General features: G+C 43.4%; 1 long non-coding RNA gene across 3 annotated transcripts in view; it reads right to left on the bottom strand.

Moving 5' to 3' along the window:
- Positions 1-26,730, bottom strand: part of LOC144782771 (uncharacterized) — a 1,022,691-nt gene that overhangs the window by 702,231 nt on the left and 293,730 nt on the right. For all 3 annotated transcript variants that reach the window (XR_013601250.1, XR_013601251.1, XR_013601252.1), the window contains one exon: positions 17,254-17,337. This is a non-coding gene — a long non-coding RNA (uncharacterized LOC144782771). The remainder of the gene's footprint in view (positions 1-17,253; positions 17,338-26,730) is intronic.

The following is a 26,730-nucleotide window of genomic DNA, read 5'->3' as shown; positions in this document are numbered from 1 at the left end:
ACTTTAAGTAACAGCAATCTACTGTGAGGTAATCCAATCCTATATACACCAGAGGTTCAAACTGCACCTCTAACATCATTTTGCCGTAAGTATATATCCAATGTAATGCCACTCTTTATTTATTTAATGGATTCCTCTAAAAAGTCGACACGTTTCAGCCCTTTATCTTCAGGGCCTCATCAGGACAAGGGTATAAGGAACAACAATGCCTCCCACGGGCAATGAAGTATATCTAGGGCAAGGTCCACTTATACACATCAATCTTCACAACGGTATCATGTCTATTGCATCAGCTACCTGGCACACTGTGCCACACCTCAGTCATCAATGTCTCCTCCAAGCGCTCCACGTCACTTGGTCTCACTCTTATTCATAGAATGTCTTCCTTCCAGCGAGAAACTTCAACATAATTGCGCCCCATTCCAGGTTCACGGAGCTTCGTGCCCTGCCTCCTTCACTAAATAGTTTTCTTTATGTTCTGTCTCGAATCGTTTTTTTATTCAAGAATAATTAAATGAAGACAATAATTGTATCAACCAGGAATACATTGTGGTATGTGGTTTTTGATTAACATAAGTAATTGGGATGGGGCCAATAGGGCAATTTAATGTACCCTATGGTTACTATGTATGTATGTGCTACTACATGGCAGGTTAGACAGTAAGGAGATCTGCCCACTTAATGTATATGCCCCTAACAATGATAACGGAGACTTTTTTGGCCAATTGGAGGCAGAACTAATACCTTATGTGGGAATGCCAATAGTCTGAGCAGGAGGCTTTAATTGTGTCCTTGACGGTAGGATGGACAGGCACCTTCCCAAGAAGGGTACAAAGCCCCACTTGGTGGCTGGGTTGTGGTTGTGCGAGACAATGGACAGGTTGCAAACGGTAGACATATGAAGGACCGTCCACCCCACTACCAAATGATACTCTTGTTTCACACCAACTCATGGGGCCTACAGTCACCTTAACAGTTTTGTAGTGTAGTTCCTATATTCCCAATAGGCTTTGCGCATTGGAATAATATACACAATAGATATGACATAGGACTGAGGTCAGTATGTCTCTATCGAGTATACTGAACTTAATTGTGAGTGCCAGCTAGCTCAGAGGTCACTAGAAACTTTCTCGAACAAACAAGAAGGGATTGGTTCCTGACAACCGCATAAACATGACAACTTTGTTTCCCCAAGAATCGAAACATATCTTCAGAGTAGTGGAAACAATAGATAACTATTTTACTCAGTCATTAGTGCATGCTTCGTTCCTACAGAGTTGCACAGAAATAGAGAGACAGGCGTTTCAATAAAAGGGGTTTATTGAACAGTCTTCTTTCTCATGCAAGAGAGGTGAACTGCTGCACCAGAATTCAAAATATAATGTGTACAGCGTAAACAGTAATATAAAATAATACTGTAATAGCATTGTCTGTGGCTATGACATGTAAAAATACATACATAAATAACACAGGCTAAAATACTCAAATGGTGCTTCTTAAATACGCCTACCCCAATGTACCTAACCTAGGTCTAGTACCAGGGAAGAAGTAGGTGTTTGTTTTTAGCATATATTTAGTTCTGCCAAGAATTGCCAAAGGTTTCTCTAGGTTCTAATCAGCTCCATACCTTTGAATGAGAGAGGTTGGTATCTCTTTCCCAACACCCCGCAAGGGGAGTAAGAAACACTGGAGCTGGATTCTCGGCAGAGGAGGACAGCTTCTTGTCAGTGCATCAGCTGGAGAGTTAGCTTCCTTCGGCACTTGCTGTAGCGAGCTGCGTTGTGCAAGTAGGTAGTCGAACTGCACCGAACCACACCGTACTTTACTATAGCAAGTGATGGTATATTTATACCTTGAAGATGTTTAGGAATGCCAGCTTTGACATAAAGTTGGGCATATGAACGTCATGGATGAACCCTTAAGGAATATTTGTTCATGCATAATAAATAGTTTCTTGGAGAAATCAATATCCAGGCTAGGGGAAGACCCTTCTGCTTAAGAGTCTGGTTTTCCAAGAAATCGTTGTGACGTAGATGAACGGATGGAAGTAGCCATGCCTGTATTTGGGTAGCATGGGCTATGCCTAAATAAGGACTGTATTTCTATTCCTATATAAGGGCAATGTGAATTTTACCTATATAAGGGCATGAATCGGGAATATGCATACGGAATCTAAATCGATACACAACACCCACTCCACTTTCTTATGTACGACGTTACTAAATTACAAACATGATACACATATCTAAAACATAGCTACACATGAAGTGTGAAAAACCCACCCGAAATACATGAAATGCATTTGAACTGGTTGCACGCATAAAAGATACATTGGTGCTGTACGCATTAAAGCAATGTTTCATTCTAAGCATATATTCACATTCGAATGCTAAATGAATGAAGCATGAAAATATACATTTATGAAATGGCTCATAAATACAGAAGAAAAAAGCTGAAACCATTTCATGTCAGGTTACATAACACTGTTTGTCTGTGGACAAGGTCAAATATTCTCTCTTGGAAATATTCAAAGAATTCTAGTTCTCTATGAATAGTTCTACTTTAAGCAGATTACTTTGTGCCAAAAATGAAAAACACAAATTTGGAGAAAAAAAAGCTAATCATAGGAAAAAGTTATTTGTTTTGTAAAAATGAAGGTCAAATTCAAAGTCTCTCAGAACACTGTTTGCCATATTCAAAAGTCAGTGTTAGCACTTGGAGAAAACATGAAGGGCCATATGTATCATCAAACTATTTTGCATTTCCTAAATAGCGAATTTTAAGGAATCGCTATTTAGGAATTGCAAAATGGTATGTATGAAAAAAATCGCTTTTTATTTGCGATTCCTTAAGCTTCCTTATTTGCAAATTCGCATTTTGCGAATTCGCAATTAAGGAATAATTTCCAATGCATTCCTATGGGCCAGGAGGCCCATAGGAATGAATGCAAAAGAATTCTCAAATTGCGAATTCGCAATTTGCGAATCGCAATTTGAGAATTATTGCAAGGGTGCAGGGGTGTCTCAAAGACACCCTGCTGCACCCCTGAAAAGAACATGTGTGTGCATATGGCGCACATACATGCCCTATGGGCATGTGTGTGCATCACATGCCACCTTTAAAAATGCCAAATTGTGCATTTTTAGAAGAATTCGCAAGTTACCATCAACTACAAGTTGGTGGTAATTTGCGAATTCTTAACCAAAATTCGCAAGCTAAAAATGCTACATACATAGCATTTAAGGAATCGCAAAATTGCGATTCCCTAAATGCTATGGAAAAATAAGGAATCGCACAAGTTTGCAATTCCTTATTTTGGGAATGTTTCATACATCCCAAAACATGCAAAAAGGCCGTTTGCGATTCGCAAAGGCCGAAATTCTGCGAATTTCGGCCTTTGCGAATCACAAAAGGCTTGATACATATGGCCCTTGAAATCTTCTAAGTCTGTAAAAAAGTCGTCTATCATTGTAGGTGACAGTTGGATTACCTTGTTTAGAAGATTAACCGCACATAGATATGAAGCATCACCTTCAGCATTGGTCGCATTAGCAATGTTCAAATTGGATGGTACCTGTGTGCCTGAAGTTTCCCCTCGTACCTCAGCATCAGCATTTTGCATCTGTGAGATCTAAATGAATGCCATCATCAGAATTGGTAGCCACTGGGGACAACACTGCGCATGGGCCGTTACCGGGTCCAGCAAAGTATCAACATCCGTTGGCATGGCTGATGTGAGTGTTAGACAGATGTCTAGCACTCATTCTTCTCCGCATAGCACGCAGCGTAGAACAGGTATGATGCTATCTTGCCAGATTGGTCTGAATGACAGAAATCATGTGGTGTTTAATTCTCATAGATGAATTAATCCCAAAATGTTGACGATGTGCTCACAACACTTCATCTCCAATAGAGCTCTCTCTATGGTGCTTGGAGTGGCGCTTGTGATTTGGCTTGCCATAACGTAGCAGAAGGAGCAAAAGTAGTATCCCCACCAGGAGTCCCAAAAGGAGAGGCAGTCTGCCAAACACAGAATGCACAAAGTTTGGAAATATTCCTAGAACTGCTTGAAAAGGTGCTAACAGTCCAGAACATACGTTCTTAAATCGATGTACAAGTGGCACAGTTTTTTGCAAAAGAATGGCTTTCATTCTGCTTAAAGTATCAATTTGTATAGAAGAGATGTTCAGTGAAGGCCATAACGGCGACTCCCTGTCTGTCTTGGTTTTAGGAAAAAATACTTGCATACAGCAAGTAACCCTGGCTGACACAGTCACTAGATATGGTAATTAAAATAAATACCTGGCAACATGCCACAGCAGCTGTGATCATTCAACATGAGGTAACTCCCATTCGAGAGCAGTCCAAAAATTAGATCAATCACTGCAGCCGGTGAACCTTGCAGGTGGCAGGATAAATTGTTAGAGGAACCATCAAATGCCCGTGTAAGTTTATACCCTGGCACAGGAGAGAACCGCTTAGTGCGTTTTCATAGTTTTTCCCGCTAAGAAACACTTCACGTCCCCCACTCCAACATCTATGTGTGTACGATAAATCCCAGGATGTCTTGTTGTATTCTTTACCCAACCTTTCATATTTTCCTGCTGGTATGTGTTTTAGGCAATATTGAAAATGGAAAATTGTAACAGGCAGAGTGATTGTTCCATGTATTATCCATTCAGTAGCTGGGTTTTCTGCTACCGTAAATGGCAATCTTTCCAGTTTTTCAATGCTCAGCACCGTGTAGTCTGCTCCCCTTTGTGCCAACTTGATCTGTTAATCAGTGAGATTGAATTCTGAAAACAGTGACGTGGTATTGATTAAACGCCAAGGCACATAGCCTGAACAAATGTTTTGCAACATCTAGACTAATAGCATGATAGAACGTAATTGCGACTGACCATGTTGCAACATGACCAAGTCCTGTTCCATTATGTTTATGGTAGAAGACACTATGCTATCCAATGAATATATCCTGGACGACAGAGTTGTTAATCCATCGTCAACTACAGAGAGAGTTTTATCTAAATTAATACGATCAATTTCTCATATTCTTTCTGCAGTCTCTGCTTGTGTAATCATCCATGCTTCATTATAAGCAGCATAGATACCGGCATATATAAAACGTTTATGACAAGATTTTCTTGGTCTTAGCAAGAATTCCCTAAGATCAGCGCCATCTTTAAGTAAAGATAAGTGTTGCTTAACATCCTTAAGTGTAGACCTGTGCAGCCAATCAAGGCAGAGCTTCCCTACACTGTATGTTTTTACTATTCCAGGATGCTGTCTTTGAACATATCTTGGGTCTGGCCTAGGGAATGTGAAACCCTGTGTGTTGTTCAGGAATATATCGTGACAGTTGTTTGTGTCTGTGGGCCAGATCAACCATTTTTCCAATCTGGATCTGTTCTGTTGTGATGCAAAATAATAGTAGGTACGTCGACTTCCCCCTCTGAAGTGTTATTGCTATCAGGTGCAGGTGTAGGTATGGACGGATTGTTCAGGTCTTTTATCTTGGCTAACCCAAGAAAAGACGTCTGTTGGACAGTGTCATTCAAAAACATAATTTGCTCACGGATGATACAGGCTCTAAACATAGCTTCTATCCCATGCACCTGCCAATCTTTTGTGCCCCAGATTTTTGTCTCAATTTTGTCTTTCCAAAAGTCGAAACCAAGTTTTGACAGTTGGGCATAAAAGGCTGCAGAATAAATCTGTTTGGTATTGGTTAATATACTTTTCATTCCTGTTTTGTTTACATTTTTATAGTAAAATGATTCAGCATTTGATACATTGAACCCTGAAAAGTACAGAAACCTATTGGCAAAAGTTTTTGAGCTACCCTTTGGTGGAGTAGGACAATGTTCCCATTGGTTATATATTAATACGTATCTAGGATTTGTAGATTTGTGCAAGAAATGATGACCATAATGATTATAACAATACATTTGTTCATAGTCTGATGAACCTTCTAAATATTCATGATTTGTGAACACTGCAGACATTTCTAAGTCTGACATCATATTATTAACAGTCTCAAAATCCCAATCATCAGAAAAGGTACTAGATGAAACAAAGTCCCTTAATGAAATCATGAATTGGTGTAGAATCTTCAACAGCTCCGAGGGTCCAAAAATGTCATAATCAATTTTGTCCCAAGCTATACCCCCAGGCATAGGAACGGCTGTGATGTTCTCTGATGACAAGTCTCTTTGTTCACGACGGGATGATTTGTGTGGCTTGAGTAGTAAGTTGACGTTCTGACTTGCTGTGCCCATTTTGACATATCTTCCATTTATCATCATTCCCAGAGTTATTACTAGAGTCAACCAAAGAAGAAGAAAAAGCACACCCAACACAATCCAAAGTTCAATCCATGGTGAAACCTGATAAGTCTTTTCCAGGTGATGAAAAAGGTCTGTTGCTTCTTCTTTGAAAGTTCTTTTTGCTGGCGTCGTTTCAGGTTCGCTGGGATCCTCAGAAAACATATCAAAGTTAATGAAATAGCCAGAGGCAGTTCTGTCAATTGTTGAGATTGCATCAGGATTCGTTGAAACCGCTGGAACCACTTGATCACTTGTTACTTCGTTGAAGACAGGTGTTTCTTGATGAACTGTTATTTGAGGTTCAAGTTCCATAGCTTTGTTACTTAGTCCTTCATTTCGCACTGCAGATTCGTCAAAGGTGATGAGTCTCTGAGTTTGAACCTCTTGGATAGTAGCTAGATTAGGTCATCTGCTACATTGGAGGAGTCCACTTGGCCTACTGCTTAGTATTGGCCACATGATGGGGTTTGACCAGGTCGATGGACACAAACCTGTTCTCCTTTTTACCAGTAAAGGGTGGCAGTAATACTGTTCTTGATCTGTGGATTGCTAGGACAGGTACTGGTTGTCGGTAAGAAGGCCCAAATTCCTTCTTGTCCACCATTTTTTCTCTGACTAGATCACCAAGCTTTGGGATCCAGACAGGCCTTGCTGGGACGGCTGGTTTTTCCTCAGTGGTGGTGGGTTTCAGAAGCACGTTGCTTTGTTTCGTTCTTATTTCTTATAAGTCCTGTAAAACAGCCAAACGATCTTTGATATCAAAATCTTTTTGGTCCACCACTGATGTCTGACAATCAAGGTCCGCAATCAGCATCCTAGTCCCAAAAAGGACCTCATATGGAGTGATACCCCCTAGAGAACTTCTTGGCAAGTTGTTGAGACTACGTTGGACACTTATTATATGTTTGACCCACCCGTCACCCGAACCTAATACCCTAGCTGTTATAGATTGCTTTATGTCCCATTTTTTTCTCTCCACAACCGAATTTCCCTCAGGATGGAATGGACTAGAGTACTGCAATGCAACGCCCAATTTGGCCATGGTCTCCTTGTAAGCTCGACAGCTAAACGCAGGACGCTGGTCAGAATGTAGTGTGCCGACTGCGTATGTGCCGATAAAGACTCACAAATCTTTTATAACAGTTTGAGCATCAGATGAGCGCTGAGGCCACATCCAAATGAACCTTGAACACAAATCCACTTGTGACCATGATATATTTATGATTACCATCCCTCTGTAAGGGACCGCAGTGGTCCAGGTAAACGCAAGCTAATGGTTTATCTGAAATGAACAGGGGCGTCTGCGCAGGAAGTTTCACAGTAGAGATGTTCATCTTTTGGCATATTTCACATTCCAAAACATAGTTTCTGGTTTGTTTCCTCATTTGCGGCCACGAGTATCTCTGTTTTAATAATGACACTGTGGTGGAAACACCTGCATAAGCAGAGGCAAGCCCTTCATGTTCTGCTGAGATTAGTCCCAATCTATGTTCCATGTTTGGAATTACCCTATCCCCTACTTCAGGGATTCGTGCAAACGGAACATTGTTCGGATCAGTTATATACGAGTATTTGAGGGGAAACCCTTTCTGTAATGTTTTACCACTGTCTTTGCTTGAAGCATTGACAGCTAGCATTATTTTGATGTCTATTTTAGTTTTTGAACGAGTGATTGCAGCTACGGAAGCCGTTTGCACAGCTGCCTTTGCGGCTTCATCAGCCAATGAATTCCCTGCAACGTGAACGCCATCACGTTGATGACTCAGTGTATGTATCACGTGAGTCTTTTGTAGTCCTTGTTGTAACTGAACTACTTGTTCCCAAAGCAGTATATGCTTGATTGTGCCACCTTTTGCATCTTTGTAACCGTTTTGAATCCAGTTTTGCAAGTATTCATTGTAAGATTTAACACAATAATACGAATCGCACACTATGAATGTGGGGAATTCGCAATCTATGTTTTCAAGTGTCATCTTGAATGCTTGTAGTTCAGCTCGCTGAGCTGTACAATCTCCTAAGGAGTTTTAGTGACCATTGGTCGGAATTTGCCATTGTGCAAACGACCTTTAACGATCACGCACGCCGCAATATAGGCTTGTTTACCCCCCGTAGCGGGTTGAGCTGATCCATCAGTATAAATTATACATTCATACTGGTCAGGAGTCAGAATTTCAGTTGGCAGAGGACATTAGTATTTGTATTGTAGAAATGCTTGTGTTTTTAAATAAGGATTAAAAACGTATTCAACATCTGTTGCAGTAAGAGAATTAACCCTTTGTATCCATCTTGGATGTAAAGCTTAAGCATTTGGAATGCTCGCTTTTGTCACTGCCTCTAAGACAGGTACAGGAGTTACGACCATAATGCGCTTACCCTGTGCGAGGGCTCTTTCTTTTGCTACAGCAGTTTGAACAGCTGTCAGAATTTTTTCTGTAGAAGTGAATTTCATTTCTGCCTGTGTGTACAAATGTGATATGTAAGCTATTGGTACTTTTTCACCTTCGTTAAAAGTTAAGTACGTGAATCCGCATTGTCCTGGAATGATTCGGATCACTAAGTGGCGTACGGTTACGCGTGTTTGCAAATGTTTAGTTGCTAACATGTCTGTTTTCAATGAACACAAAATTTCAGTGTGCTTTTGTGTCCAATTTCCTGTTTTAAAATCAGGTTTGATTCATTCGGAGAGGTTTAACCCTTTCTGCGTAGTTTAGAATGTAAGTTCTTCCAAAATTTAAGAATCATAGAATCGACTATAGATTTTTCAGTGTTGTTGGAGGTTGGAGCAGCGTTTAGTTCCTGACAACCGCATAAACATGACAACTTTGTTTCCCCAGGAATCGAAACACATCTTCAGAGTAATGGGAAAAATAGATAATTATTTTACTCAGTCAATCGTGCATACTTCGCTTCTACAGAGTTGCACAGAAATAGAGAGATGGGCATTTCAATAAAAGGGGTTTATTGAACAGTCTTCTTTCTCATGCAAGAGAGGCGAACTGCTACAATCGTTAAACAGAATGCAAAGTATAATGCGTACAGCGTAAACAGTAATATAAAATAATACTGTAATAGCATTGTCTGTTGCTATGACATGTAAAAATACATGCATAAATAACACAGGCTAAAATACTCAACTGGTGCTTCTAAAATACACCTACCCCAATGTACCTAACCTAGGTCTAGTACCAGGGATGAAGTAGGTGTTTGTCTTAAGCATAGGTTTAGTTCTGCCAAGAATTGCCAAAGATTTCTCTAGGTTGTAATCAGCTCCATACCTTAGAATGAGAGAGGTCAGTATCTCTTTCACTGACTCGATTTCCCAACACCCCGCAAGGGGAGACAGAAACGCTGGAGTTGGATTCTCGGCAGAGGAGGACAGCTTCTTGTCAGTGCGTCAGCTGGAGAGTTGGCTTCCTTCGGCACTGGCTGTAGCGAGCTGCGTCATGCAAGTAGGTAGTCGAACTGCACCGAAACAAACAGTGCTTTGCTATAGCAAGTGAAGGTATATTTATACCTTGAAGGTGTATAGGAATGCCAGCTTAGACGTAAAGTCGGGCATATGAATGTCATGGATGAACTCCTAGGGAATAGTTGTTCATGCATAATAAATAGTTTCTTGGAGAAATTAATAGCCAGGCTAGGGGAAGTCCCTTCTGCTTAAGAGTCTGGTTTTCCAAGAAATCGTTGTGACGTAGATGAACGAATGGAAGTAGCCATGCCTGTATTTGGGTAGCATGGGCTATGCCTAAATAAGGACTGGATTTATATGCCTATATAAGGGCAATGTGAATTATACCTATGTAAGGGCATGAATCGGGAAAATGCATACGGGATCTAAATCGATACACAACAGTTTCTGACCAACAAGGGATGGGTCTTTAAATATTCAGGCCGTATATTGCCAAGTTTGTTTTTTGTCGGACCATGCCCCCTTGCTGTTGACATGTGGTCTGAGAGGAAACAGGCGAGACATCCCACTATGGCGTTTGCGACTGGATCCCCTGGGCGACAAAAAAGACATGCAACTAGTGTTACAAGGTTGCCCTGACACCAATTGGAACTTGGTTGGGTCACAATAGTAGAGTGGGAAGCACTAAAGGTCCTAATCTGAGGCGAAAGCTTCAGTAAAACTTATGGTGCCAGAAATAAGCTGGAGCGCAAACTTCAGGAGGGAGATGACTATCTCACCAAACTGCAGCAGCATTCGCCAGATTATGTGGTAGGAAGTGCTGAACTGATAAAGGTACAGAGATGAGTGTCTACAGCATGGGACAGACTGGGCTGTCATGTGTGTAAAGACAGATACTACACAGGGAGTGTGACGCCCCCAGAAGCATGTTGGCCTGGCTCCTCAGGCAGAAGCCGCCCCTGCTGACAATTCTTGCTCTCAATCAGCCCCGAGGTGGGGTGGCAATGGGGCAAGTGCCAATTAATTCCCTACTGAGAGACCATTTTGCCATGGTATATGCGAATACTGTGGTATGGGGACACATGAGATAGCGGATTTCCTGGATCAAGTCGAGATTCCTCATCTAACGCAGGTTCAGATGGAGGGCTTAGAGGAGGATATTCAATTAGAGGAGCTGCAAGAGGCTCTTCGGGACATGGTCCAGGGTGAAATGTCCATGTCCCGAAGGTCTTCTGGTCGAGTATTATCAGGCATGCTCAGCTTCTTCGTTACCAGCACTGCTGAAGACTCTAGAGGAGCCCTGTATGAATGGGGATTCTTCTGACCCATAGGAGTGAGGCTCTTCAAATTATGCTCTTGGAACCTGGCAAAGACCCTGCGGAGAGTGGCTTATATCACCTGCTGTCCATGCTTAATTAAGACTTCATGCTCCTTGGCAAACTTCTGGCATTGCTCTTGGGCAGGTTGGTCACCCACCTAGTACAAAGTGACCAGTACGGTTTTATGCCTGGCATCGGCACCCACATGAATTTTCAGAGGCTTTCACACGTTATGCATGAGACCAGGAGTACAGTGATGAAGCCGGCACTGGTGAACTTAGACATTGAGAAGGCTTTTGATACCCTCTCCTGGGGCTATCTATGGGAGGTGCTGGAATGAATGGGAGTGGGTGAAAAAATGTTGTCATTGGTCCACCTTCTGTACCATTTACCCAGGGCGAGGTTGCGTACGGGACACATGGTGTCCAACACCTTCAGCATCGAAAGGGGAACTAGTCAGGGGTGCCCATTGTCCCTACTCCTCTTTGCACTTGCCAGGGAGCCACTGGCAATACACTTGAGATTTGCACTGGGGGAGTGCGGCATACTGGTGAGTGACACGATACACATCATCAAAATATACACAGACACTTTGATATATGTGACGGAACCAAGATGGTTGATGCCTCTACTCTGACACCTTATGGCCAGGTTTGTAGAGGTGTCCAGACTCCATGATAACAGGCATAAAACAGTACTATTCCCTGTGGCGTCTCTGGCTGAGAAGGTGGAGGCCAATCTTCCAGGGGCTGGTCTGCCATGGGAAATACAACAATTCAGTTACCTGGGGATACAGATGACACATGACACACGCACACAATTTGACAATTTTAACTTAACATGGGGAAAATGTTGGTGGGCATCGAAACCTCAGTAAAGTTTTTGCAACACACTACCACTATCTGTTATAGGCAGGATAGCACTGAGTAAAATGGTACTCCTGCCTCAATACCTCTATGCTATGCTGAACTCATTCTGCATACTACCAGCCTCCATTTTCTAATGGCTGAATACCCTATTGGTGTCACTGGTGTGGGCGGGGGGGTTGGAGCAGGGTCCGGCTGTCGACCCTAAAATTGGACGTGGTGGATGGAGGCCTGGGCCTCCCAGACCTACAGCTATACTACCTGGAGGGGATGTTCTAATACACAACCATGTGGTGCAACAACAACCCCAATTGGAAACAGCTACTACTAAGAAGCACCTTCCCAGATGCTTATGAGAGGCCACAGACACCAGAAAACACCCCCTTTGAGGACTGACGGGTCACACAGGCTTGGAAACGGACAGTCACCTTCGTCTTGTGGCAGGCACCCTATGCAAAACTACTTTATGTAGGCTAATCACATTTATAAGTATACAGGACTTAATGGATGTCACATTTTGGGTGGAGGGCGGTGGTTAGAGATCAGCTGATTTATACCTGAATGATGCATTTATCACATTGAAGAAGACACTGAAGGAGACAGTTTCTGCAATATGGCAGCATATCACAAACAACCTGGGAATTGCACACAACTTTACCAGCCAGCAGATAGACAGGTAGATCTGACAGCTGCGAGGGCCAACTAGGACAGACATCTTGTGGATCCCCTCTCGAATGGGGAGTGGAGGTGGGTGCGGGTCCTGCAGAAAGAGGTAGCCAGTAACCCTAGATTCAAACTGTCATATTTCTGCTATCTGCACAGGGCTTATCTAACACCACACCATTTACATTGGGTATACCAAACACACTTTGCTGCATGCCCAAGATGTGTAGTCATCCCTGCAGACTTTACGCATGTTACATGGGCCTGTAGGAGATTAGGTCAGTTTTAGAAGGGAGTGGTGCAACACACAAGGAGAATAACAAGTGTAGATGCTACCTTCACAATGCGCCACTGCCTGTTGGGGTTATTAGCACTTCTGAAAACCGGCACCAAAATGAGGTATAGGTTCGCTCAGCTGGGACTTCTATTGGCCAGGAATCATATCGCTATCCACTGGGCGAGTCCGGCTACACCGATGGAAAAGATATAGATGCCAGGCTTACTGTAGTGAGCTGTGACCGAGGAGTGCAGACTTCCTAGAGTCCTCACTGGTGAAAATGTTGAATGAGATATAGAAATATTGGTTGACATGATAGAACCACACTCTTTCTTTCTTTTTTGACATGATAGAACACCTGGGCTCTGACAGTGACGGGATGACTGAGACAATAGACTATGACTCCCCATCAACTACAGACGCACTGATCCATGCAATGGGGCCTACAGACTTATGACCGATGTCTGGACCCTTCCCCCTCCCCACTCCTCCTCCCCATGGGCTCAGGAAGACAGGATGTCTGCCTCAGGTAACATGGAGCATCAGATGCTTGGGGGTGGCATTCCTTTTCCCCTACTTAGGCTAGCATTCCCCTCTTGTCCTCATGCCCAGTCGTTGGACGAATCAGGCTGCTTCTGGCCCCTCCTCCCTTCCCTTCCCCTCCTCTACCCTGATGACATGTCTACTGCACACTTAGATGGGATGGAGACATGAGTCATCACTGAGCAGCGTATTGTTATTGTTAAAAATGTTATTGTTCAGTAGGTTATTATGCAATTTAATTTATTATCTTGTAACAGACTTACAGAAACATTTGAATAAAGAATTAAAAAAAACGGATTGTAAAGGATTATGAGTAATGATTCAGGTAAGCAATATGAATACCTTCAAGGTGACAAGAAACAGTCTGGGTTTTCACAATTTTACTGTTCTAAAGGTGCTCTTTAGGAAATGTCTAGAGTCTGAATTGGTTCAATTGTCTTGAACTAGTTGTAGATCTAGGAGGTGAATCCTACTAAAGCATATTCAATTAAATATTAAATTAAAGACATGTGATAAGGTCTAAAGGTAGCATTGGTTGGCTGTGAAGATTGTCGGTGGGCTGACCCATTGATGAACTTCACAGTGTAACCCTAGGTACAGTAGAATTCATATCATGGTTCTATAACTTGCTTGTATCCAATTAGCATGAAATGTTGTTATCAGTACTTATATACTGCATTTTACTAATAGTATGGCATTAGGATGCTTCTTCATTGCAGGAGCCCAATTTGTGTAGTTTCCAAGAGGTTGCTGTGACAGAATATCAATCTCTTTTCACCTCCTTCTAACCTACCCCTGTCTTCTCTTGCTTGTTCCTACTGATAGAGAGGCCCCTACCAATGATCACCGACAAAATATCGAGGACAATAATATTGTGTGGACAGAATATCGTGTTAAAAATATTGAGGATGAAAATACCAATATCAATATCAACTAGGTAAGTATAGATTCATTATTCTTAACTCCACATGTACATACATTGAAGATATATATCACAAAGATACATTTATGTGGAGTTTAGTGTAGTAAAACTTTGCACGCCCACAGCAACTGAAAATATTCTTGTCTTCAATATTTGTGACACAAGATTTTGCCCACATAATATTTTGGACTCAATATTTTGTCCAAACAACTCCTACCAAGCAACTTTACATATAACGGTGCATTTGCTCTATGTGACTGAATACATCAGGCTCTGCATCCCGGGAAACTTAAGCATCTGGAATGCCCAATCAAATCTCACTAGGTAAGGTAAGGTAATCTTATTATCCATGATTAGTTAAAACTGTTGCATATTTTAAAAGGTCTTTACAATCAAAATCCACTATTTCAAAAGAATTGACCAGTTTTAAAATAATTCCCTATTACAAAAAGAATAACCAGTTTGAAAATAATCCACACTGTATTTTACATAAAACTGTATAATACACAATTAATGTTTTAATCAGGTTAAAAGTCAATCTCATATGGGTTGTATTATTGAGCAATCAGTCCCCCAAATCCATTGTCAAAGTTTTTATTCAGTGGGTTAATGTTTTTCTCCTTGGGATTCCCTTGTAACTCAGGTTGTGGAGCTAGTCCATGGCCAGCAAAGATATGTTTTTCAGTCTCTGTTCGGTGAGATCAAGGAATTTTGAGAGGCAACAATTCAACAGTGCTAAGGTTGGATTGAAACACAGGATTACCTACTGCCTGCAGGACATGATGCCATGCTGGTTAAAGGATGATTTTAATAAAGTTTTCCTTATGTCTTTTAATTTGTCTAAGATACAAATGATGTGGATGAGGTTCTCGACTCTACGAGCACATAGCCTGCATAGCTGGTCTCCTCCTCTACTTTCCCAAGGTGGTAAGAATGGATTAATTGAACTAACTCCCAAGCGAAGTTTAAAAAACATTTCTTTAGTTGTTATCTTTATTCCTGCGCTAAGGTAAGGTTGGGGTTTACAGGCTTCGTAATTGTTGAGCACAACCCAGCCATGAGCTTGTTTTGACAGTGCTTCCTTATCCTCTACAGTAGTTTAAGTCTTGTTGACTTTGTGACTAGTTTTTTTAACACACAGTGAGCCGTTGAGGTATTCCAAAGGTCTGTCAGACCTAGAGCTTTGATGGAATACAAAAGATATTTGTTAGCCGGTGATTTCCCTGTACGCCTTAGTTCTACCCAGAGATGGTTATTTAGGGAACCATTTTCAGCAGCTCGAATTTTATGCCAGCATTTTGCTTAGGCTCCCATTCTCTCTGTTGTCTGATTTTGTAGCCCAAATACCAGTCGTATTTGGGCCAGAGAAACGTATTTAGGGAGCTGAAATGTCACTCGATAAGAGGTTGTTATTATGGTGCTTAAAATTGTTGCATCTTTTCTGCTCATTGGCTCACTCCCGTAGGTGATCGTGGGCTGCAATTTGGCTCGCAGGACTTTTAACACCTTCAGCGCGGCGCGAATTTTCGCGCTGTGCTGAAGGTTCTAAAAAACGGGTGTGACCATGACGGAACGGTTCCGTCATCAGCACAGCTCAACCGACGCTGATGACGGAACCGTTCCGTCATAAGCATCGAAGGGGTTAAGAAAGGGTCTAGTGACAGGTCTGGCAACATCTTCTTCAAAGGTTTAAGTGCCAGGTAGGTCATAGCACCCTTTCTTCACAAGGATTCCAGCTGCGGCTTGAAGGAATTGTTTTGATCTAAAAGTATCCCCAGATACTTGTAGCTTGTCACTTGATGTAGAAGTTTCCCGTCAAGATACCAGCTCGGACTTGTCCTCTTGTGGAAGTTTACCATCATGATTTTGGTTTTTGTAAGGTTTATTTTTAAGGCGTTCTGTTGAGAAAAGGAAGACGAATGGGGGTCCGACTGATCAGGACTAGATCATCAGCATATAACAAGTTTTTCAGTGTCATGCCTTCTAACTTCAGGGCATGTGATGAACAGCTGTCCAGTTTCCCCGGTAAGTCTGCTAGGAAAAGGTTAAACAACAGTGGGGCTAGGACGCATCCTTGTTTTAGTCCCTTAGTTGTGGGAATTCTGTTTGAGAGGTGCCGTCCCGCCCCCTAGTTTTATTCTGATCCATGTGTTGGTGTACAAATGCCTAAGTTGATCTAAAAGAGAAGTTGGTATCCCCCAGCTGGCCAGCTTATGACAGAGCTTAGTGCGGTCAACGTGGTTAAACGCTGCTGTGTAATCTATGAAGCAGAGGTACAGGGGTATTTGCCCTCTTTCGCAGCATCCATAAGCATGGTCAAGGCCATGATGTTAGTTGTTGTACCTTGGCCTTGGCGGAATCCTGTTTGTGTTGTGGGGATGATTTTGTTTTCTGAGGCCCAATTGGCTATTTCTTTCAAGATGATCCCTGCGTAATATTTAGCCTCAGTGTCTATAAGCGCTATCAGACGGTAATTGTTTGGAATGGACCTCTCGCCTTATTTATATATTGGGCTGATAATTGAGCCTCTCCATGATTCTGGAAGTGTAGGAGTTCTTAAAGCATGCCTGAAAACTGGTACCAGTGCGTTGCTCCACAATTCTGGGTCTTGTTTAAACAGCATTGGCGGAATGCTGTTGGGGCCGGGAGCCCCCGCCCGTCTGCCTTTTCGCTATTTGTTTCTTTATCAAACCAAAGACTCACCATCTTCCATGGGTATTCAGAGCAGCACATTGTGCTGGACAAACTCTGGACACAATGGTTCCACATCACATCTCAGTGCCTTGACAGTAAATCGTCCTGTCATCTGGAGAAACCACCAACTCATCTCCTGCAACATTCACCTGGCCACCATTACCACTTTTAAAATCTCAAAGAGCTAAAATACCTTCTGCAGATTAGATCAACTTCATCACATGCAACACTCACCTCACTGCAGCCTTGGCATCACAACTGTATAACAGAAGAGAAGGCTGTCCAGTGGCCCCAATCCACTCAAGTCCTCCTCATTTTCTGAAAAACAGACCAAAGATACCGCAGCTCAATACAAATGTAAACAATTTAAAAGAAGAAAAGCAAAACTGAATTGAAGAAGCCAAATGACTGCAAGGAACGATTCCACAACCTAGCCTCCACAGTTACCTAAATCACACTGTCCCAATAACTTTGTCATGCGCTTGCAGGCCTTTTTGTCATGATAAATGTTATCCTGGAACGCTGCCTGAGACATAAGTCATGCAGTAACCTTCATCCTCAGTCCGCAAAGCACACGACAATCTGTACTGGTGGACTACAACTCCTCATCATCCAGTTCTAGGAACTCCTCAAAACCAGCCACATATATATCACCCCTTTCAGACACTTGTGCATCTCTTGAGGACATCTAACTCTCCACTAACACTCACATCCAGCATGAACTATTACTCCTAAACTCAGACACCGTCCTCTCAATACCTCCTACACAAAGCCAATCATACAAAAGATTAACCTTAATCTACTTGATTTGGCCAGCTGTTGATCAAACTCCAATAGTGCACAGCTATGCAAACTACAAGGGCTGCTTTCTCTCTCTCTAATTGCCACACCGACTTCCATTCTGGCAGTGGATCTTAACACCACTTCTGATCCATCTGAAAATCACAGCTGATATGAATGCGTGGGGGACGCTCTGTCTTTTTGTTGCCCAGCTGCCACTTACCGGATACTTCTATGCTGCACTGCTGGTCTAGACAGTTTTAGGAGCGGACTGCTGTTGCCTTTCGCGGCCACTGCCGCTCTTGCCGCCATTTCCGCTAGTATCCCGCCACGCAGGGGAGGACTACACCTCCCAGAAGCCTCCAGTGGCGCAGGTTAAACGCGTCACTGAGAGCACCAGGAGGTGCTCAAAAACGCCGGAGGACTCACGCAGCGCGGGACGCTCTGTCTTTTTGTTGCCCGGCTGCCACTTACCAGATACTTCTTTGCTGCCCTGCTGGTCTACACAGTTTTAGGAGGGGACTGCTGTTGCCTTTCACGGCTGCTGCCGCTCTTGCCGCCATCTCCGCTAGTATCGCGCCACGCAGGGGAGGACTACACCGCCAAGAAGCCGCCAGTGGCGCAGGTTAAATGCGTCACAGAGAGCGCCAGGAGGTGCTCAAAAATGCAACAGGACTCACGAAGCGCGGGATGCTCTGTCTTTTTGTTGCCCAGCTGCCACTTACCGGATACTTCTTTGCTGCCCTGCTGGTCTACACAGTTTTAGGAGGGGACTGCTGTTGCCTTTCGCGGCTGCTGCCGCTCTTGACGCCATCTCCACTAGTATCCCGCCACGCAGGGGAGGACTACACCTTCCAGAAGCCTCCAGTGCCGCAGGTTAAACGCGTCACAGAGAGCGCCAGGAGGTGCTCAAAAACGTCGGAGGACTCACGCAGCGCGGGACGCTCTGTCTTTTTGTTGCCCAGCTGCCACTTACCGGATAGTTCTTCGCTGCCCTGCTGGTCTACACAGTTTTAGGAGGGGACTGCTGTTGCCTTTTGCGGCTGCAGCCGCTCTTGCTTCCATCTCCGCTAGTATCACGCCACGCAGGGGAGGACAACACCTCCCAGAAGCCTTCAGTGGTGCAGGTTAAACGCGTCACAGAGAGCGCCAGGAGGTGCTAAAAAACGCAAGAGGACTCACGCAGTGCGGGACGCATGGGGCGTGCCCGGGCGCTGCCCGGGCGTAGCGTCCGAACCCGCCAGGGGCCGGAAGAGGCTGGGCTGGGCCATGGTCCGCTTGCACAAGGGAAGAAGGGCTGCATATGGAACACACCAGGGAGGGACTCGAGTTAAGCAAACTGTTGGGTATAAACGCTCTTACACATACGATGGATCTGATTGGAGCAGATGGGGTCCACCGTATTCACCCAACCTTCAAAGGCAAGAGAAGGGGCTCTGTCATCGATTTAATTTTTGTTCCAAGCTCTCTAAAGTGCCGGATCATACGTTTTTATGTTGAATTTAGTGCCTTTAGTGACCATAATCCTCTGGTGTTTACCTTAAGGGACCCTGACCCAGTCAAGTACTCACATCGTAAGCAGACCGGTGGCTCTATTACAGCCACCGATCAAGGAAGGAGACTGAGATGGTCTTGTCGCAGGGTTTCCGTTCTCCCACAGAACTGTGCATAGAGATTTGGAACCTCGGTGAATTAGGGTGACCCAAAACTCACCTCAGTACCCAAAACCCCTTACCAGGCTAGCTACAGTGTCTCATTGGTCATAACAAACTCCCAATGTTTAGACAAACCAGAACATGAACTTACAATACCTCAGGTCACGTGGAACACATGAACACTCTTTCGTTATACAATCATTTCAAACCAGAACGTAGAGTAAATGAGGACACGTGCACATTTGAAATATTTATTTACTAATGCCGTTTTCTCAAACGCAGTATCTTAGATAATACAAGGAAACATATTATCAGAAGCAAAGTTATCAGCATAGTTACTAGTCCATAGAAAGCAAAAGGTGACAGCATGTTACCATGCTGTAACGAATAAGGGTTAACAACACCTATTTCTCACCCTCCCTAACTAGCATATTATATTAATATCTAAGAAGGTCTCTTAGGGTTTTAGCAGGGCGGGCCCATACCTCAAGATCCTAGTATGAAGAGATCACATCTGCATCCACCAGTTCTCTCTGCATGCGAACCGCATCAAGTGTGTATGTGTGCTCTAAGCAAAGCAATATAAAACCCGCCTAAAGCCAGGATTTAGCAGAAGCTGCACTTATGTTATGTCTATGAAGGTGCGGAGATCAGACTTCACAACAATTGTGTCGAGTTATCTTCTAGGCTTCAGCACTCACTGTACAGACATAGTTTACTAAGCAAAGCTGATATCAGAGCAATAACATATTATTCTCATGTAAATCACAACGCTCTTGTAGGTTGAAAGCTAAATCAACAAGTAAGTGTTGTGTGCAGAAGCAGCAAAAGGAAAAATGGCGTTTAAACATTTAATAAGCTCACGCTAACTTAACACAATATATAGATAAGCAGTAACTTTATGACACCCCCCCATGATCCGAGCACGGATAAGATAAGATAAGATAAGGGCCTCTTCATGAAAACAGAGTTCAAGAACGATGAGCAATGTTATAATTTAAAAAGCGATGGAAGAAAAATACCATGAACTAATCCAAAATGTCAATACTGTGTTCAGCACCCAAGTCAATAGGTCTGGGAGGTGAAAAAAAAATGCAAAGAAAAAGGCGTCATGATCAGAAACCAAGAAAGTTTTTGTGGAAAGACCGAATATGCAAAATATGCAGCAACAGCCTCCAACATGAAATCACCGTTTTCACCCGAAAACAGTTCAGCCATCCAATTCAAAAGTGGGAAAGAACATACGTGATCTTCTAGTACCGGAGCCTCTATCACCATCAGAGGACAACTCGGTGGGTTTTCAAGAAAGCTCTGTGCCAAGAAATCTTGCGCTGCTGCAAGTATGTTCCAGGAACCCATTAGTCCATGCATCAATGCCAAGGCCATAATCTGATCGCCAGAACAAATCAACTCGTGAGCCACGACGGGACACATCAGCTGATTAAAATCGACATCAGGAGAAACCGTTTTGCAGAGACACAAATCAATGGCCCAGTCAAAATCACAGCTCAGGCAATGAAACACAGGCTGGACACAGGTGAAATAGGAAAATCGAAATGATAATCCAAACGCCGTGCTTAAAGTCGCAAGCGGCAGTGTTCCATAATATTCAAGCATCCTGTTGCGAAACAGTGCCAGGAGGGGCTGCGCGGCTTCTTGCACATGAAGGGCATCCATATTTAAAGAAACAAAAAATCACCAAAACGCCTGCCGCTAGTGCCAGTAAAACCGGGAATCCACCAAACAGACTTGAAAATATGGAATGGAAGGAAGCGGGAATGACTCCAAATATTTTCTCAAATGAAGTCACGAGACCACTGCTAACTATTTTAAAAAAGTGCGCCAGCCCCGTCGTCGAGGAAGCGTTAAAGATAGAATGAACCAGTTCGCTGAAATGCAACGGTAAATCAGTATTTAAAGGGGCTTGAACCTCTGTACGGGTGTTAGCTATGTGAAGCACGAATGTTTCTCTAGCCGAACTCAAGGCCACTTCTTTTTGGGACAATAGAGCTCTTATTCTGCTCATGCCATTGAACTCCGCTTTCAAGGTTGGGATGCGCGGCCAGATGGAAACATCCCCGTTCCCATGCGTGGGTGGGTACAGCACATTTTTGCAGCAAGCGACACGTTCAGTTACCGTTACCACATAAGCCACACCTTTAATTAACCTGCAACAATCTTCATTATTTAAAAGTAAATAACTTCCGTTTCCCAGCAAGGTAAAAGTCGGGGTGATTGCAGGAACTGGAGTCCCTTTTAAAACACAGGCTAAGTTAGGCCGGTCCTGGTTACAAGAACCGTGCAATTGTATGTGCCTACACATTAAAGAGTGATCTGGTGTTTCTGTACACTCCTCCCCATTTAGATAAATTTCCTGTCCGTCTTTCAAACATCTATAAGTGAAAGGAAGGGACCAGACTTCATGGAGAAACGCACTACCCAAGGGCTCATAGCGACCTATGGCAACATATCGCATACAATTTGTAAATTTATACAAAGCAAAAGGTAACGTTATCAAAACGTGGATAAGCCACGTTGCAGCGGTGGCCTCTGCCACAGAAAAAGGCAAGGACTCTAATCTCTCAATATGTAACATAGAAAAAGAAGCATCTCGCATGGAAAGCAAGCGCTGCTTGTCAGTTAAATTAAAGGGGGCAAAGAGAGAGGAGACATTCATGTAGGTCCATGACACCTTGCCAGATTTAAGTGTTTGAAGGGTCCAAGCAAATTGCATGATAGAACGCAATTGATTTTGACCGTGGTACAATACAGACACTTCATCCTGCACAATATCCACTACAGAAGACACAATGTTATCTAACGTGTAAATGCGGGAAGAAAGCATGTTAATACTATTATCTACCACAGCAATCACTTTTTCTAGATTGTCTTGATCTATAGCTCTAAGGCGTGTCGCCGCTTCAATCTGTGATGTCTTCCAGATTTCATTGTAAACAGCATATATCCACCTTTTTGATCTACCACTAGCAGGGCCTTTTATGAAATCATTTAAATCTACATCATCAGTTAGCTTTGCAGGATGTAATTTTACTGCAAGCAATTTTGAATGTTTCAGTCAATTTTGACATAATTTGCCCACTGAGTAAGTTGTGACAGAATGTTCAGATCCAAAACGTGGATCAGGTCTGACCTGTGTAAAGCCATCAGAGAAACCCAGAAACCGGTGCTGGCATGAATCAGCACTTCTGTGCCACATTAGCCAACCCTTTGGATCCATACTGGATATGTTAAAGGACGAATTCAGCAATAGGGTCTGTAAGTCCCGAATCGAAAACTGAGTATAATTACTCCAGCCAGAATATTCTTCTAACTCTGGGATGGTTGGAAAATTAAATTTTTTAGAAGTAGCCAATCGAAAGCATGTTGTCTGTGAAATAGAGGAATTCAAAAACAACATTTGATTTGGGATGAGACAAGCACGGTGCAAAGCCTCAGTGCCTTGTACCTGCCAGCTTTTAGAACCCCAAACAGATTTTAGGTCAATAGTTTCCTTCCACAATTCATAGCCGCCAATAGCCAGTTGATCAAGAAAGGACTTCCAGTACAATAATTTGGTATCGGTAAGTCTAACCTTGGACATAGGTTTCTGTGTCATTTTAAAATAAAAGGACTCGGGATTATACTGATTGAAGTCAGTAAAGTAAGTGTACTTTTTCAAAAAAGTACTCGAACTGCCTTGTCTAGGAGCGGGGCAATGTTCCCATTGCGTATAATTCACAGTACTCCTTCTGGAAGTTGTTTTATGTAAGAAGTGATTGCCATAATGTTGAAAGCAAAACAAATCACCATAATTAGCAGATTCTAAATACAAATCCTCAGCATCAAAGGCAGCATAGTATTTCAAATCAGAAAACAAAGACTCCACGGCCTGAACATCCCAATCATCAGAACGTATGTTTTGTTTCACTACATCCTCCATGTTAACTCTAAGCACATTAGGGACATTAACAACCTCAGTAGGGCCATGAATTTGAAATCTAACAGCATCCCACACTATCCCATCAAGGACAGGCCAAGCAGTGATGTTAACAAATGTCAAGTCTCTTTTCAATCTGTGTGCAGAATGCGATGAGGAAAGGGGGGCCAAAGTTCCATTTAGATGTCGAATGCATGTTCTTTCCTCGACATAGTGTCCATTTATAATTCGGAAAAAATAAAACACAAACCCAATTGACATAAAAAGGTAAACTGAAAAAAGCACCAGCCAAATATATGTCCAAGGGGGAATCAAAAAATGTTCTTTAAACAAGCTGGCATAAACTGCAAAACGTGAGGGTCTTTTCGAGGCATTGGAAACAGTGTCAAATGAAAATCTGGATTCTGTGGCCAAACGCGTTTGCAGGTCAGGCACGGATAAGTCAGTGGGGTAAGCATAGTCTATTTCATCATGGTCTGTACGGGGCAAAGTACTTAATAAAGGACTGGAAAGCGCAGGTAATTCGATGGCCACTTCAGTTTCAGGATTAGAAGCAGTGGCCACAACAGAATTTCTCCCAATGGAAGGACAGGAAACTGCCGGTGTCATGCTAAGAAGAATCGGCCACTCTGTGTATCTTGACATTGTCAATTGAGATAAACCTGTTTTCCTTACGACCAGGAAGTGGTGGTAAAATGACTGTTCTTGTGCCCTTCACGCCAAGCACTGGAACCGGAGCTCGATAGGAAGGACCAAATTCTTTCTTGTTATCGATCTTCTCGCGAACCAGTTCTCCAACTTGGGGTAGCCAGCCGACTACCGGGATCTGCAACGCAACATCCGATGTGGAGGGCAAATGTTCCTTCGCAAGACTGTCGCTGGTCTCTTGTAGATTCTGTAAAACATTGCAATGTTCATCTACGTCAAAGGGTGTGGCGTGAGCCACGCAGTCTAGACCGTCAAGGTCAGGCACGTACATCTTGATGCCAAAGAGCATTTCGTATGGGGTCCGCCCACCCAGAGACCTTCTAGGGAGATTATTAAGAGCACTCTGCACGACATTGAGGTGGGCCAGCCAGTTTCTGCCAGTGCCTATAACTCGAGCTGTCAAAGATTGCTTTAAATCACGGTTCATTCGCTCCACTACACTATTACCCTCAGGTCTGTAGGGAGACGAAAACTTGACTTGGACCCCCATCGAAGTCATGGCATCCTTATACGCCTTAGAGGTGAAAGCCGGACCATGATCCGAATGGAAGGTACCACAGGCAAAAATCCCTACAAAGACACGCAAATCTCTAATGACAGTCCGTGAATCAGCGCTGCGATGGGGCCAGACCCATACAAAGCGTGTGCATGAATCCACTGCGACTAAGATGTACTTATACGCAGTATCAGAGGAAAAAGGATCGCAGTGATCTAAATAAACACAACCCAGCGGTTTATTAGAAATGTACAACTGTGTCTGTGGTGGACGCGCAGCAGTCGAAGGTTTAATCTGCTGGCAAATGTCACATTGAAGGACATAAGCTCGCGTCTGTTTGTACAGCCCCCGCCACCAGAAACGTTGTTGTAATTGAGTTAAAGTGGCCGAGACGCCCGCATGCGCAGACGCCACACCTTCATGCGCCGCTGTAATCAAGTCAGCCCTGCGATCCGAGTTGGGAATCAAACGTTCTCCAACATCAGAAATTTTCACAAAAGGAACCTTTTCGGGACTTAAGTGGTATGTGTACTTCGAAGGGAACCCCGTAGGATGTTTACCTCCCTTCTCAGTGGCAGCAACTGCCGCCAAGATGTCATCATCAATCTTACTTTTGGACCGAGTAACTGCTGCAACTAAGTATGTAGACACCGCTAATTTTGCCGCTTCATCAGCAAGCGAGTTACCGACAGCGTGGACTCCTTCACGCTGATGGCCGAGAGTATGAATTACAAAAACGAGTGGTAACGTAGCTTTAAGCTCTGCCACTCGAACCCAGATCATATTGTGTTTTATTGTGCTACCCTTGGAATCACGAAAATCATTCTGAATCCAAAAGAACAAGTTTTCATTGTAAGACTGTACACAGTAGTAAGAATCACTCACAATAAGAGTAGTTACACTAGGATCAGCATACTCCAACGCTAGTAAGAGAGCACGAAGCTCTGCAAATTGTGCGGTGCAGTCCCCTAGAGGCTGCGTGTGTACTGCCTTGGACTGGAACTCATTGTTCACCATGGCACCGACCACAATGGCGCATGCGGAAACGTAGGCGTGTTTAGAGCCATGCGCAACCAGCGCCGAACCATCAGTGTAAATGATGCAATGGAAGTCCTCCAAAGGTCGCATAGCTAGAGGAGCAGGATGAACGAATTCATACTGCAAGTACTCTTGCGACCGTAACGAGGCGTCAAAAATAAACGTGACATCCGTGGACGTCAAGGACGCAGCCCATTGAATCCACTGAGGGTGCAAAGCTTTGGAATTAGGTACATTGGCTTTCGTGACTGCCTCTAAATGAGGACAGGGTGTAACAACCAACATGCGTTTCCCCTGTGACAGAGCTCGTTCCTTAAGAATCGCCATCTGCACAGCTGTTAAAACCTTTTCCACAGTGGGAAACTGCATTTCAGCCGAAGTGTACAAGTGTGACTTGTAAGCAATAGGTACTGTGTCTCCTTCATTAAAAGTGAGGTACGTGAAACCCACTGTCCCTGGAATTATTCTTATCACCAGGTTGGTATGGTTATCACGAGTCAGTAAGAATTTAGAAGCGAGCAGATCAGCCTGCAGGGATTGCAAGATGGCTGAGTGCTCAGGCAGCCAGCATGATTTGGAAAAAGTTGGTTGTATCAAAGCATACAAAGGTTTGATACGCTAGGCATATTCCGGAATGTATCTCCTCCCGAAATTTAAAAAGCCCAGTAAAGATTGTAATTTTTTCAGTGTTGTAGGAGCGCGCAACTGAGCGCATTTCTCCAAGAAGTGAGGAGCTAAACCTCTACCTTCATTGTTGAGCTCATAGCCCGGGAACAACACTGTGTACTCAGCAATGTGCGATTTTGCAAAGTTAAATTTGTAACCCATGTCTGCAAAGTTACAAATAATCAAATTTACACGACACAGATGCTCCCAAATTTCGTCGTCTGTGAGATATATGTCATCCACATACGAGCAAGCATCTGGGTCGATCCTCTCCAAAAGAGAGACTATGCGGGCAGTAAATATACCAGGACTATTCTTATAGCCCATTGGGAGACGCCGGAATTGTTTTTGGACCCCAGCGCATGTAAAACCGGTCCATTGGGAGCTAAAGCTATCCAATCTGTGGGCATAGAAACCATTGGAAATGTCAA

This window comes from Lissotriton helveticus, chromosome 9 (genome assembly GCF_964261635.1).
Source record: "Lissotriton helveticus chromosome 9, aLisHel1.1, whole genome shotgun sequence".
NCBI classification, from domain to species: Eukaryota; Metazoa; Chordata; class Amphibia; order Caudata; family Salamandridae; genus Lissotriton; species Lissotriton helveticus.
This window is presented reverse-complemented; position numbering and strand designations above follow the sequence as displayed.